Source organism: Coturnix japonica, chromosome 19, assembly GCF_054131305.1.
Source record: "Coturnix japonica strain WE chromosome 19, WE-NBRP24, whole genome shotgun sequence".
Classification (NCBI taxonomy): domain Eukaryota; kingdom Metazoa; phylum Chordata; class Aves; order Galliformes; family Phasianidae; genus Coturnix; species Coturnix japonica.
In genome coordinates this window covers 10,265,825-10,276,574 of record NC_140681.1, presented here as the reverse complement: position 1 = coordinate 10,276,574, position 10,750 = coordinate 10,265,825, and the positions used below count along the sequence as shown (strand labels likewise).

Here is a 10,750-nt window from a genome sequence, read left to right as displayed (position 1 = left end):
GAGTTCTGGGTTACCAACAGGACTGGAGCCCCTGCAGCCAAAGTTCACGAACCCATTAACACAAACCAACCCATCCAGGCTCCATGAGCCTCGCTGCTATTTTGAGGCAGCTCGTATCTCTATTTTCTACCCCTTTTCAGAAAAGACATTGGATGAAAGGATCCCATCATCTCTCATGCACTCAGGCTTTAAGGCAAAGCAACAGCATGAGGTCCTGCAGTGTGGCTCTCCACGGAGCAAAGAGTAAAGGGGGTTCTTACACCACTGGCAACAACACAGCTCTAAATTCTATCATGTTTAGGGGAAAAAAAGGGGCTGATTATTTTGACTTCTTAACGTAACAGAGTTGATGCCATCACACTGTATAGCAGCGCATTCGCATTCTTCCAAATTCCTCCCTTTAAAAACTCTTTAACCCTTTGGCCAGTTTTAACCCGAACCAGCAGAGAGTTCTGGATCCTACGTTTGCAATCCGTTGGGTAAAGAGTGACCCCGCAAGGGTTTCAGCTGTGAGAAACACCGACCCACGCTGCCAGCCCCTATTAGACACCAGAGAATCCACACAGTGCTGACATCTGATTGATGTCCCAGCCGTGGGAAAAGCTTCCTTGGGAGTTTGTGCCCTCCCAGGCACTCAGGTCGGTCCCCCATGAGACACCAGCCTGCTGAAAACCAGGCTGCAAATCCTGCATCTCTCAGAGCTGTTTGTTTGTGCCAAGTTTTGGGGGGGAGAGGGGAAGCAACTAAGCAGAATTCATAGCCAGGAGGGCTCACGCTGGCACTGAAAGCAGAGCTGGGGCTGCAGCCCCAAAGCCTTTGGCACTATGGAAGTCTCATCCTGGAAGGAATCACTGCAAATTACAGTCTCTGCTGTGGGTGTTACAAGCTGTCAGGGTTTAGGGCATTCAATACTCCTTAACAGCCCTGAGCAGCCTCACCTGGGGGCTTCCATCCACACCCTTTGCTCTCAGCCTATTTAAGCTCAGTGCAGAACTCACTGCCCTTGTTGTAGCAGTGCTGAGGCTGGATTGTTCCCAGCCCTGCCTGGATATGGACCATATGAGCATGACCCCAGTCTGAAAAGCTGGCCTTGTGACCTCAGCCCTATCTGGCTTCTGTGGAGCTGCTCAGCACCTGCTGGGCCTGATCCTGACTCCAGAGCTGATTCATTGCTTGACTTTTGCTGGTCTGCCTCATCACTGCAAGCTCCCCTGGTGACATTGAGGGCTCTTGGATGAATGTGGCGGTGACCCCTGGAGCTGCCCTGCCCCACTTTGTGGCTGGACCCTGGCTGCTGACATCCTTTCTTGCCTCCTGGCTCTTTTGGGAAGCAGCTGAAATCAAAGCAGGTGGTATCTGCACATCCACGGCCTTTTCTTGACTATGAGATGGGAAAAGCTTGGCCACATCCAGGCTGCTCCCACCCACCTGCTCTGAGAGTTCACCTGTTTCACCATCTGGGAAGAGCTGAGAGCTGCTCTGGAAGCCTTTTGTCCGTGGACATGAAGGTGGTTCTGTGTTACCTCTGAAAGCCAGTGGATGGATGGAGCTGCTGGTGCAGGTATGCTGCAGAGCTGCCAGGAAGGCTCTGCTCTTTGTTTGGAGGGGGAAGATGTAGATGGGGGTAACTGAGGGGAAGGACTGAGAAGTGGAGGTCGAGTGTTTACACCAAAAGCAAAGTATTTAGCACAAGAGGAGGGGGGGAAATCACAAATATTCCTGGTTGTGTAACCGAGCCCAAGAATGGCATTCTGATTTTCATTCTTATGTGGAAAGCACCTCTCCACGCTGCTCCCTCATCTCTCAATTGTTTGGTAGAAGCAGTTCATTAGAAATCCACCCCGCTGAGCAGCAAACGGAGTCTTTGTGCTTTCCATTTCCTCCATCTGAACTGGAAAGTGTTTTTTCTCATGCAGTCTCTGTTTTGAGCAGTAATAACAAAACCGCAACTTCTGTTGCAGCTCTTTATTTGCAGTTTGGATTCCTATGCAGATGCATCTAAACAAGTGTGCGTGACCTGCTAGGCTACATGGCAGCGGGCAAAGCAAGCCGTGGTTGGTGACTCTGAGTTTCATTCTGGTATTTCTGTTTTGACATAGCAAGGTTCAGGAATCATTGTCAGGAAGCAGTGCTTATGACCTTGAGGTTTCTCATGTATGCTAAGCTGACAGCTTTTTTGTGCAGAACAACAATTCCTCTGTGTGCTTTTCTTTTGTTGGCTTCATGCTGTACAGTCCCTCTTTCTATGAGATCAGATGATGCTTGAAGCTTTGATTAAGGCCTGATAGACATGTATGGCGTGCCAGATCAAACATAGGTTGGGATCTACTTGAGTGAGACATCTCAGCTCATGTGGCCACAGTGCCATAAGTAATGGATGTGGGATGGGGTAGGTACAGCTTGATGTGGAACTATTGAGGTTTGAGAGACCTCCAGGATCCCCAGCTCAACCTCCACTGTGCCCATGTGTCTCAGTGCCACATCTTCATGGCTCTGGGACACCTCCAGGACTCAGTGACCTCCTCCTTGGGCAGCTGTGCCACTGCATCACTGCTCCTTCTGAGCAGGAATGTTTCTTAACACTCAGCCTGGCATCTCTGCACCCTAATTTTCGGTATATAAGTAAGAGTGACATGTAAGAACCTGCCCTAAAAGGCTCAGAGCAGCGTGGGAAGCTCTGCTTCTGAAAGGCAAAGGGTGTTTGTTTTTTCTAGATCTTGAATCAACCCCAGCTTTGTCTGCTGGGCTCCTGTGCAAGTGCTTATCTCCTGCAGGGCACCAAATAACCCTCAGTGCTGAGGGCCAGCTGCTATGAACCCAAGTTGGATTTGGAGCAGTGGCCCCGTGTGAAATGCCTGCATCCCTGGGCACATCAGGAGGTAACCCTGCCCTGTGGTATATAGCACAGCTCCCATCTGCTTCTGCTGCAGGAGGTGGGTGTTAGGAGAAGTCTGAGGCCATCTGTCTGAGCCCTGTGGGAGCAGAGATCTTGCTGTTTTCCAGGAACTGTGCTAGGGACAGATTTAGGAGCACCCCTAGAAGGAGTTCACTGAAGCGTCTGCTCTTTCAGATGTGCCTTAGGATAAGGAGGAGCGAGCTGTTTGTTCCTGCCTCATTTCTCAGTGACACAGATACAGGCCAGGAAGCTCTTCCTCCCTTTTGGTGGAGGGAGGGGCTGTTTCCTGTTTTTTATATAGAAATCAGGTTGATCTGGGATACCTTTATGCTGCTATTGCTCCTGATGCACAGAGGGGCTCACAGTGTATGTGGGCACTGGGTTTTGCTGCAGTTTTCCTGCTTGCTGTCAGTTCCAAATCTCAGTTCCTTGGGGTCTGGATGCAGAAGGTTTGAAGCCTGGGCTCTTGTATGATCCAATTGGAGCATGATGCTGCAGAGCACTTGGAAAATAAAGGGGCTCTGCTTTCCAATGGCCTGTGATAGGGCATCTGCTGGGGTGACAGCACAGCTCCATCCTGCTTCAGCCTTGGCTGTCTGAGGCCACGGCTGTATCTGGCATTAGCATCCAAGGAATCTGCTCTGGGCAGGCAGGAATAAAAGTGGAGAGACATATTTACTGCTGGATGGGGGCAGGGAGCGCAGGCAGCCCCACACAGCAGCCTTGCAGTTTCACTGTTGCTGTCAAGGAACTGGTCTTGAATAAGGAGAATAATTTGGCTTTATTCAGTGCTTTGGTTGCAATTAATAAGGAGGGTGTTGGGCAAAGATAACGTATAATTGAGTTGGCTGATAGCAGAGCTCTGTCCAGAGCAGGAATGTGTTATGTGCTGTCAAGCTATAATTAGCAACATTTTGTTAAAGTGCTTTTCCTTTCCTTGATGGATCCCAAAAAGCTGCACAAGAAACACTTGGTTCAAGTTGCCAGTTCCCCTCTGAGTGCCCTGACTTGCAGGAATGAATGGCCTGGGGCTAACAGGGGAAAAGGGATGGGGTTGTTCCTCCAGAGGCACCCAGCTGGGAGCAGTGGGGCTCCCCTGCCTGGGGTACCTGTGAAATGAGTGAGCTGTGCCTATGAGAATGCTGGAGCAGGGAGAGGTGAAGTGGCTTTCCAAGGTTGTCAAGTGAGTCATGGGTAGAGCTAGGAATAGAAGCCAGAAGTCAGGCTCCCAGCTGCTATACCTATGGCTATTTCTATTTATGCTCCTTGGTTCTCCTGCCCATGGTTTACTGAGTGCATTCCAAGAGTAGCTTGCCTGCCAAACTTCTTCCTTTTGAAATGGACAGATGAGATAGTGGAAGAAATCAGTTTAACTGCTGGTATGCACACAAACGTACCTGAACCCAGTCCGAGCCATCAGCTAGATAGTTTTTTTTTCTAATGCCCTTTTGGGGCAGGAGAAATGCCTCCAGTCTCAAAGCGCTGGTGGCAGTTTGCTGGCAGGATATCAGCTGATTTATTTCCTTTGCCTGTGGTCAAAAGGAGAAAAAATAGAGCAAAAAAATAAGGCAGTGATTTAGACATAGCAGAGCCCTGTTAAGTGACTCCAGTGTAAACTCCATGAAGGCGATGGGAGAATCGTGGCTCTGGGAATTGAAGGTTTAGGCTGTAAAATAAAATAAGGCTGAGGCATGAAATAAATCTTGCATTGCCCCCCAGTTTGTTTTCCCAGAATGATTTGACTACTTCAGTGAAGCCCCTGAGACTTCTATTGACTTTAAATTGGATTGGGCCCAAAGCCAGTCTATCCCAAAAGCCCCCAAACTGTGGGGTAGGGATTTGGTTCTTCACTCCTGGAGTGAGCAGAATTAGACTGCTGTGCCAACTGGCCTTCAAAGAAAGGCATTGAAAGGTTCATCCAGGTAGCAGAACTGACATGAAATCGATGTTCCATCCAATGGAACCGTGGTAGTGCTGTGGTCAGTGGGGACTGGCTTGCCTGCTTCATTGCGTGTGATATCTAAATTCACTTAAACTACCCTCTGTATGAATCAGTAGGTGGACTGATAGCCTCACATGCTTTTCCATATTGCTTTTCTTCTTGCTGTGCTCTTCTGTTTTCTTTTCTCCTCCCTGTTCTATGATTCTCTGACTTGTGGGCCGATCAGAGGAAGGCACGCAGGAGCTACTGCTCATAGCACGATGCCTCAAAAGGGCACAGAGTTGTCTGGGTCACTACACTGCTGTCTGAGGCTCAGGATGTGTCTATGAGTCGTTCCCTCTCATCTGCCTTGAGGAAATAGGGAGCTGCCTGACCTCTGACCAGGAGGGGACTCAGCACTGTGTGGTTTTGTTTCTTCTGTTTCCCACTTTGCTGGGTTCTTCCCAACCTCCTCTGGGATCTTTACAGAGGGATCAGACTAGAGTAATATTGGTTTGGCTCCCAGATAGCTTCTATATGGGCAGGCTATCAGTTTCTCAGAGGTGACTAACACAGGCACAAATGCTGACCTCTCCTCTTTCTCTCGTGGTGATTCCCTCTGCTTAGAGCTGATGAGTGGTGTACGACTGAGCTCTCCCTGCTGCTGCCAGTCTTGGCTCTGCACTCTGGAGTTCCAGGTCCCTTCATGGAATTTACTTGAAGAGCTAAAATAAATAAAAACAAATAAATCTCGGAACAAAGTGAAGAGCAGTAAGGACGCAGCCAAGTGCTTTGTTTTGTTTAGAAGACGCATCTTTGTGCATATCCAGTTGTGCTTTGCCAAGTTTTGGGAGTCAGCAAAGGCTGACATTGTTTACTGCAAATTAAGGACCCTCTGGAGACCCTGTATCATGCTTTGCAGTGCAGCCTGGGGCTGGGGGAGGGAGGCAGTTGGACAGTAGCATAGAAGGAACCCTGTTCCAGTGTTGCTAACTATAGCATTAATTTCAGTCATAAATAACTTCAGTACCATGGTTACAGCACTTGCCAAGTATGATATCATTTAGTTTGGGATTAGGGAAAAATATCTTCCTAGAGGCTGTGGGTTCTAAAATAAGCAACTTTTCCAGAATGGGTGTCTCCCAAAGAGAAACTCCAGCCTGCAGTTGTAAATTAAAAGAATCACTTTGGTAAATGGGACTGGCTGTGAAGTGTCAGGAGGTAGAACAGCACAGAGAGGAGGTTCTTCAAGGTTTCTCGGTGACTGACAGCCTGGCACTCTCAGTTTTCTCAGGAAGCAGCACCTTGTGAGAATGAAAGCGAGCACTGTCTTTTCCAGCCTGAGTCCTGGAATACAGAGACATGCAGAAGCATGGCTCCTTTCAGGAATCAGATGCCACTAATGATCATTAGAAAGATGGGCTGGGAGATCAACAGTTCCTATGGCTGTGTGGGCAATGATCCCTAAATACTTCATATTTAGAGTGCTATTATGGACTATACCAAGAGTCTCAAATGGGACAAAGGGCTTGCAAGGAGGCATAATAAGAGAAAGATTATGGAGAAAGACTGAATGCTGCCAAAATGGTCATAGGTTGGTGATACAGGAAATCTGGCTCTAGGGCTCCTGGATATAGAAAATGCTTGACCACACAACCCGAAGTGCTGATCCCATTGAAAATGGTTGAGAAAAGTTCTGACATTAGCTCTGTATTGGTAGGCTTTGTGCCAGGTTAGATATTGTCTTTCTTCCCACTGCCAGCATAAACGCCACATTATGCAGTCTGGCTAATTCAACAGAAACATAATTGTGTGCTCAGGCCTGATCTGGATTGAATTTGTCATGCTAAATGATCCAGTAGTGCTCAAACCTGTTATAAATGACCATAGAACTGTGATCCAAACTTCCATTCCAAACTTCATATCTAACATAAGGCAAGCAAAGTTAGCCACATATAAACGTCTATGGTAACAGTTGGAATGCTCTCCCTCAGTATAATGCCATTTCACAGCACAGATTAGAGAATTCCCCCCCCAATGAAAAGCAGAGGAGATATTTGGATACAAAGGGGGGAAAAAAGATGCTTTTTATTTCTGTTCTTCTGAGTCTAAATAATACATAAAAGAGCTAAAAAGTGACATTTTGGGATAGGATGATCTGCATTTCTTAGCTCTGCCTCACGCTGCTATGGCCTGATCCCAGCTGAGAGATCTGCCTGTGGATAATAAGGGTTTCCTTGGTATACACTGTATGAAAAAAATACACACGTAATCTGGTCTGGGGAGTGGCTTGAAGAGATTGCACTGATACTAGTTCTAATTTATGGTACCAGCCGCTGTTCCTTTAGAGTAGCCAGTGAGTAAAACTGTTGCTGCTAGGCTCAGTTCTGCCTGCATTTGCTCATGGCTTTGATGCTGAGCTGTCCTTTAATCCTAGCAAGCTCAAATCCTTATTTCTCATACTATACGTATTTTTTTCCCCATCTTAATTCTAGGGAGCAGTGCAGTGCCATATCATACAAGAGCCTGAACTGCACTTGGATTTCTATGTACTACCACAGCATAGGGCATCACTCCTAAACTGACCCAGGCTTACCTCATTGTGGTCGTTTACAGCTTTGCTGTTTGTTCAAGTCTTCTGCTATAAGGGAAAAGATTCAGGTCTTGTCCATTTGAAAGCCTTTGCAGCTAGATAAGCTGCAATATGTTAAACAGGCTGGTTTGTGTTTGGGCCCTTGCTCCTGTCAGAGCTATTCATGCATCTCTATTTGGAAGCTCCTTGAAGCTGCTCTCAAGTATGGTTTAGAAATATGCATACAATTGCACATTGCTGCTGTTGTACTGAGTCTGCCAACTGTGGGGTCAGGTTGTCCCCTTTGTTTTCCAGTAATTACTATTTTTAGTTCAGTTTTCACTCGAATGCAGTGTTTTCAGATGAGCCCAAAGGTCTTCTGGCCGTGCTCTGTACAGCTTCTTAGAAGACTAATGTGTCGTTACAGACAGACTGTACTTAGTCCCCATCACTTCACGAAATACAAAGTTCAATTCAGTCGATTAGAGAATAACATTTTCAAGTTCTGAGAAAAGCCATCTGCGTTTCGGGATGGAAGAAGAATAGCTGCAACACAAACACAATGTGGAATCATTTTACCTGCACAGGGGAACTGGATGATTGTAAATATCTGGGGATCATGGGGAAATGGCTGTCATGGCTGGCATTTTTTCAGTAGCTCTGGACATGTCAGCTTGCCAAGCGTATCTTGAGACTGATGTCCCTCTTTGGTTTCACTGCGGTCTGTGAACAAATCAAAATCAAAGGCAGGAAGGAGACAGCCAGGCACTGACCACTGCAAGTCAGTGTAGCTCCACTGAGGAGTTGGAGCAACCCCAGCTCCATCACAAGGGACTGGGCTGCATTCCTGGAACTGCAGCTGCAGCTCAGTCCAAGCACTGAGGTTGCCAGCGGCCATCCCAGCTGCATGAGGGCAGGAGTCAAAGCCATGAAAGTCTTGTATGACCTTGCCAACTATAAAACAAGAAGTGCAAAGATGCTAGATACTGCCTGGCATGTGATATGCTGATTACTTTTGGCTGGAAGCAATGAAGAAGGTATAAGCCACTGGGAAATCCAAATGCATCTGCTGTTCAGAAAGCATCAGACAAATCCTAACCTTTCATGTATGCTAACCAACTGAGTCCTGTGGGGCTTGGGAAGATCCCAAGTAGCACTGTCTATGTTTTACTGAAGCCACATAAGGTATTTAGATAACCAAGGATTGCAGACATCAGCTCCACTGTTAAAACTGGGACTTGGAGATCTCGTGTTCATCATTTGATGCTGCTGATGTGTACCTGTGGCTCAGGTAAGCTATCCAACATTGTGATTTTGGAAAGCTTACCTGCTCTTAAAGGCAAGAAGGTCTCCTGGTGAGGATATCATCACAACAGAGAAGCCCAGACAGGTGGGATGATGTCAACAACCTCTGAAAACAACCTGCATAAAACAGAAACTACTGTTAAATTCAGTTTGTTGCTACCAAAACAGGTTCCTTGGAGTCATACCACATACTGTTCTACAGTAAAACCTGAAATCCACCTTCTGTTTTCAACTGGAGCTGAAAAGCCTGGGGTGAATGAGTGCAAACCTTGTGGACAAACTCCAGGAGCTGAGATTGCTTTTTGCCGAGCCGTGTGAACTGAACCTGCCAAGATTCACATGAAGGTCAGCCTGAGGCATGTTGGTTGAGTTCTCAGAAAGTGGAATTTGTGCATAAGTTCGTGGCAGCTTGTGGTAAGCAGAAACTATTCTTATCACAGGAAGCGCTGTTGGTCAGGAGAGACAAATGTGTTTGGTCCTCACCAGCCTTACATTTTGTCTGTGCTGCACAGCTCCTTGGGTTTAGTTCATTGACGGTGTTCTTAACAACAAAAGAGGTGGAGTGAATTGGTTTGACTCTAAGCAGACAAGCCAACAAGACGTGGAAAAAAGCAGGAGAATACAGTGGAGGATAAGCAGCCTGTCTTTGTCTCAGCTGGGTTCTCCTTAGATTAATTTGTACCCAGATGAAGATGACTAGCAGGAAGGTAAATGGATTTAATTTACATGTTAATAAAAAAAGAGGAAAGTTCAGGCTGTTTGGAAGGTTTATAGCGCACAATAGAAGGTGGGTGGCAGTTTAAGTGAGACTAAAAGAACCTAATTGTGTACAAAGGAGGTTATATTTCTGCCAAAGCTCAGTTTCGGGAGCTGCCAACTTACCTCAGTTTAGGATCCGTCAAAGCATTATTAGAGATTGGCCCTAAGCACTGAGTAAGCAGCTTTAGTGTCTGTGGGAGGGAGTGATATCCTCACCATAGTAGGAATAGTGCACAGTGCATGCAAATTACTCGGAATGCATTTGTTCTTCAGAGTGGATTTTGGATGGGGATGGAAAGGAAATTAATTTCTTTAGGAAATAAAGCCCAAGACATTTGCAGCTATTAGGATCCCTAAGTGATTTAAGTGGAAAAGTAGCTCACGTGGGTGCAATAGAAACCCTGCTGTACTGTTACTCAGGAAATATCTTTTGTAACAGAAATGGTGAGGATTTTGTGTTTCTATGTTACCCACAGCTGTATCTCAAAGGAAAAGTCAGGAAGAAGGTTTTGACTGTAGGTAGAAATAATGAACATCTTAAAAGCAACCAAAGGAAACCAACCTGCAAGGAAACTGCTTTTAAAGGGGATTTTGGAAGCGGGGTTGAAAGAAAAGCTGCTGAGGACAGAAAATGGCTTTCTGCAAACGAGGAATCCCTTCATTTGTACTGCCCTTACACAACAAGGCAGGAAATCACACAGGAAGCTGCTGACGAGGAGGAAGTGTGGTTCTAAGGATGACACTGGACTCTGCAAGTGGGATGTCAGGCATGTCTAAGCATATTCCTTCTCCCAGTTAATACACCCTGACAGCTGATGCTTTCTGCTGGAGAAGCAGCGCATATTATGGTAAAGAGCTCAGGGAGCTCTGCTTGAAGCCTCCGCGGCACACGATGAAACGCAGCCAAGCTGTCTCGTAATCTCTTGCTTCAGGGCGTTGTTCTTACAAAACCTATCCAGGAACTGAAACTTCTCAAATGAGACGAGCTGCCTGCCAAGGCTGCACCTCCCCGAGCCCTGTTTGACTCACCCAGGTCTGGTAGGAAGCAGGCAACCCAAGAAGGAGGCCTGATTATAGAAACAAGGCAAGGCGCTCGACTTCTGCATAACTCAGGGCCGCCTTTGCCGTTTGTCAGCGGTTGCAGCGAACAAGATAATCCGTGTTTATTCAGGTCCTTGGCGTGTTGTTTGCCTTTTGCTATTGATGTGCACAGATTCCAAGGCACCAGCACAACACATCTTTGCCTCAACAGAAGCACGAGGCAGCTTCTGAGAAGGCTGTGTGTGCGTGACTGCTG

The 10,750-nt window shown here is 46.9% G+C and overlaps 1 long non-coding RNA gene across 1 annotated transcript; it reads right to left on the bottom strand.

The window, feature by feature from the left end:
* Positions 1 to 6,873: 6,873 nt before the first annotated feature.
* Positions 6,874 to 8,841, bottom strand: LOC116654304 (uncharacterized). The gene is made up of 2 exons (XR_004309447.2): positions 8,717 to 8,841; positions 6,874 to 7,935 (listed from the first exon to the last, which is right to left on the bottom strand). It is a non-coding gene; the product is annotated as an uncharacterized LOC116654304 (long non-coding RNA).
* Between the last annotated feature and the right edge of the window lie 1,909 nt (positions 8,842 to 10,750).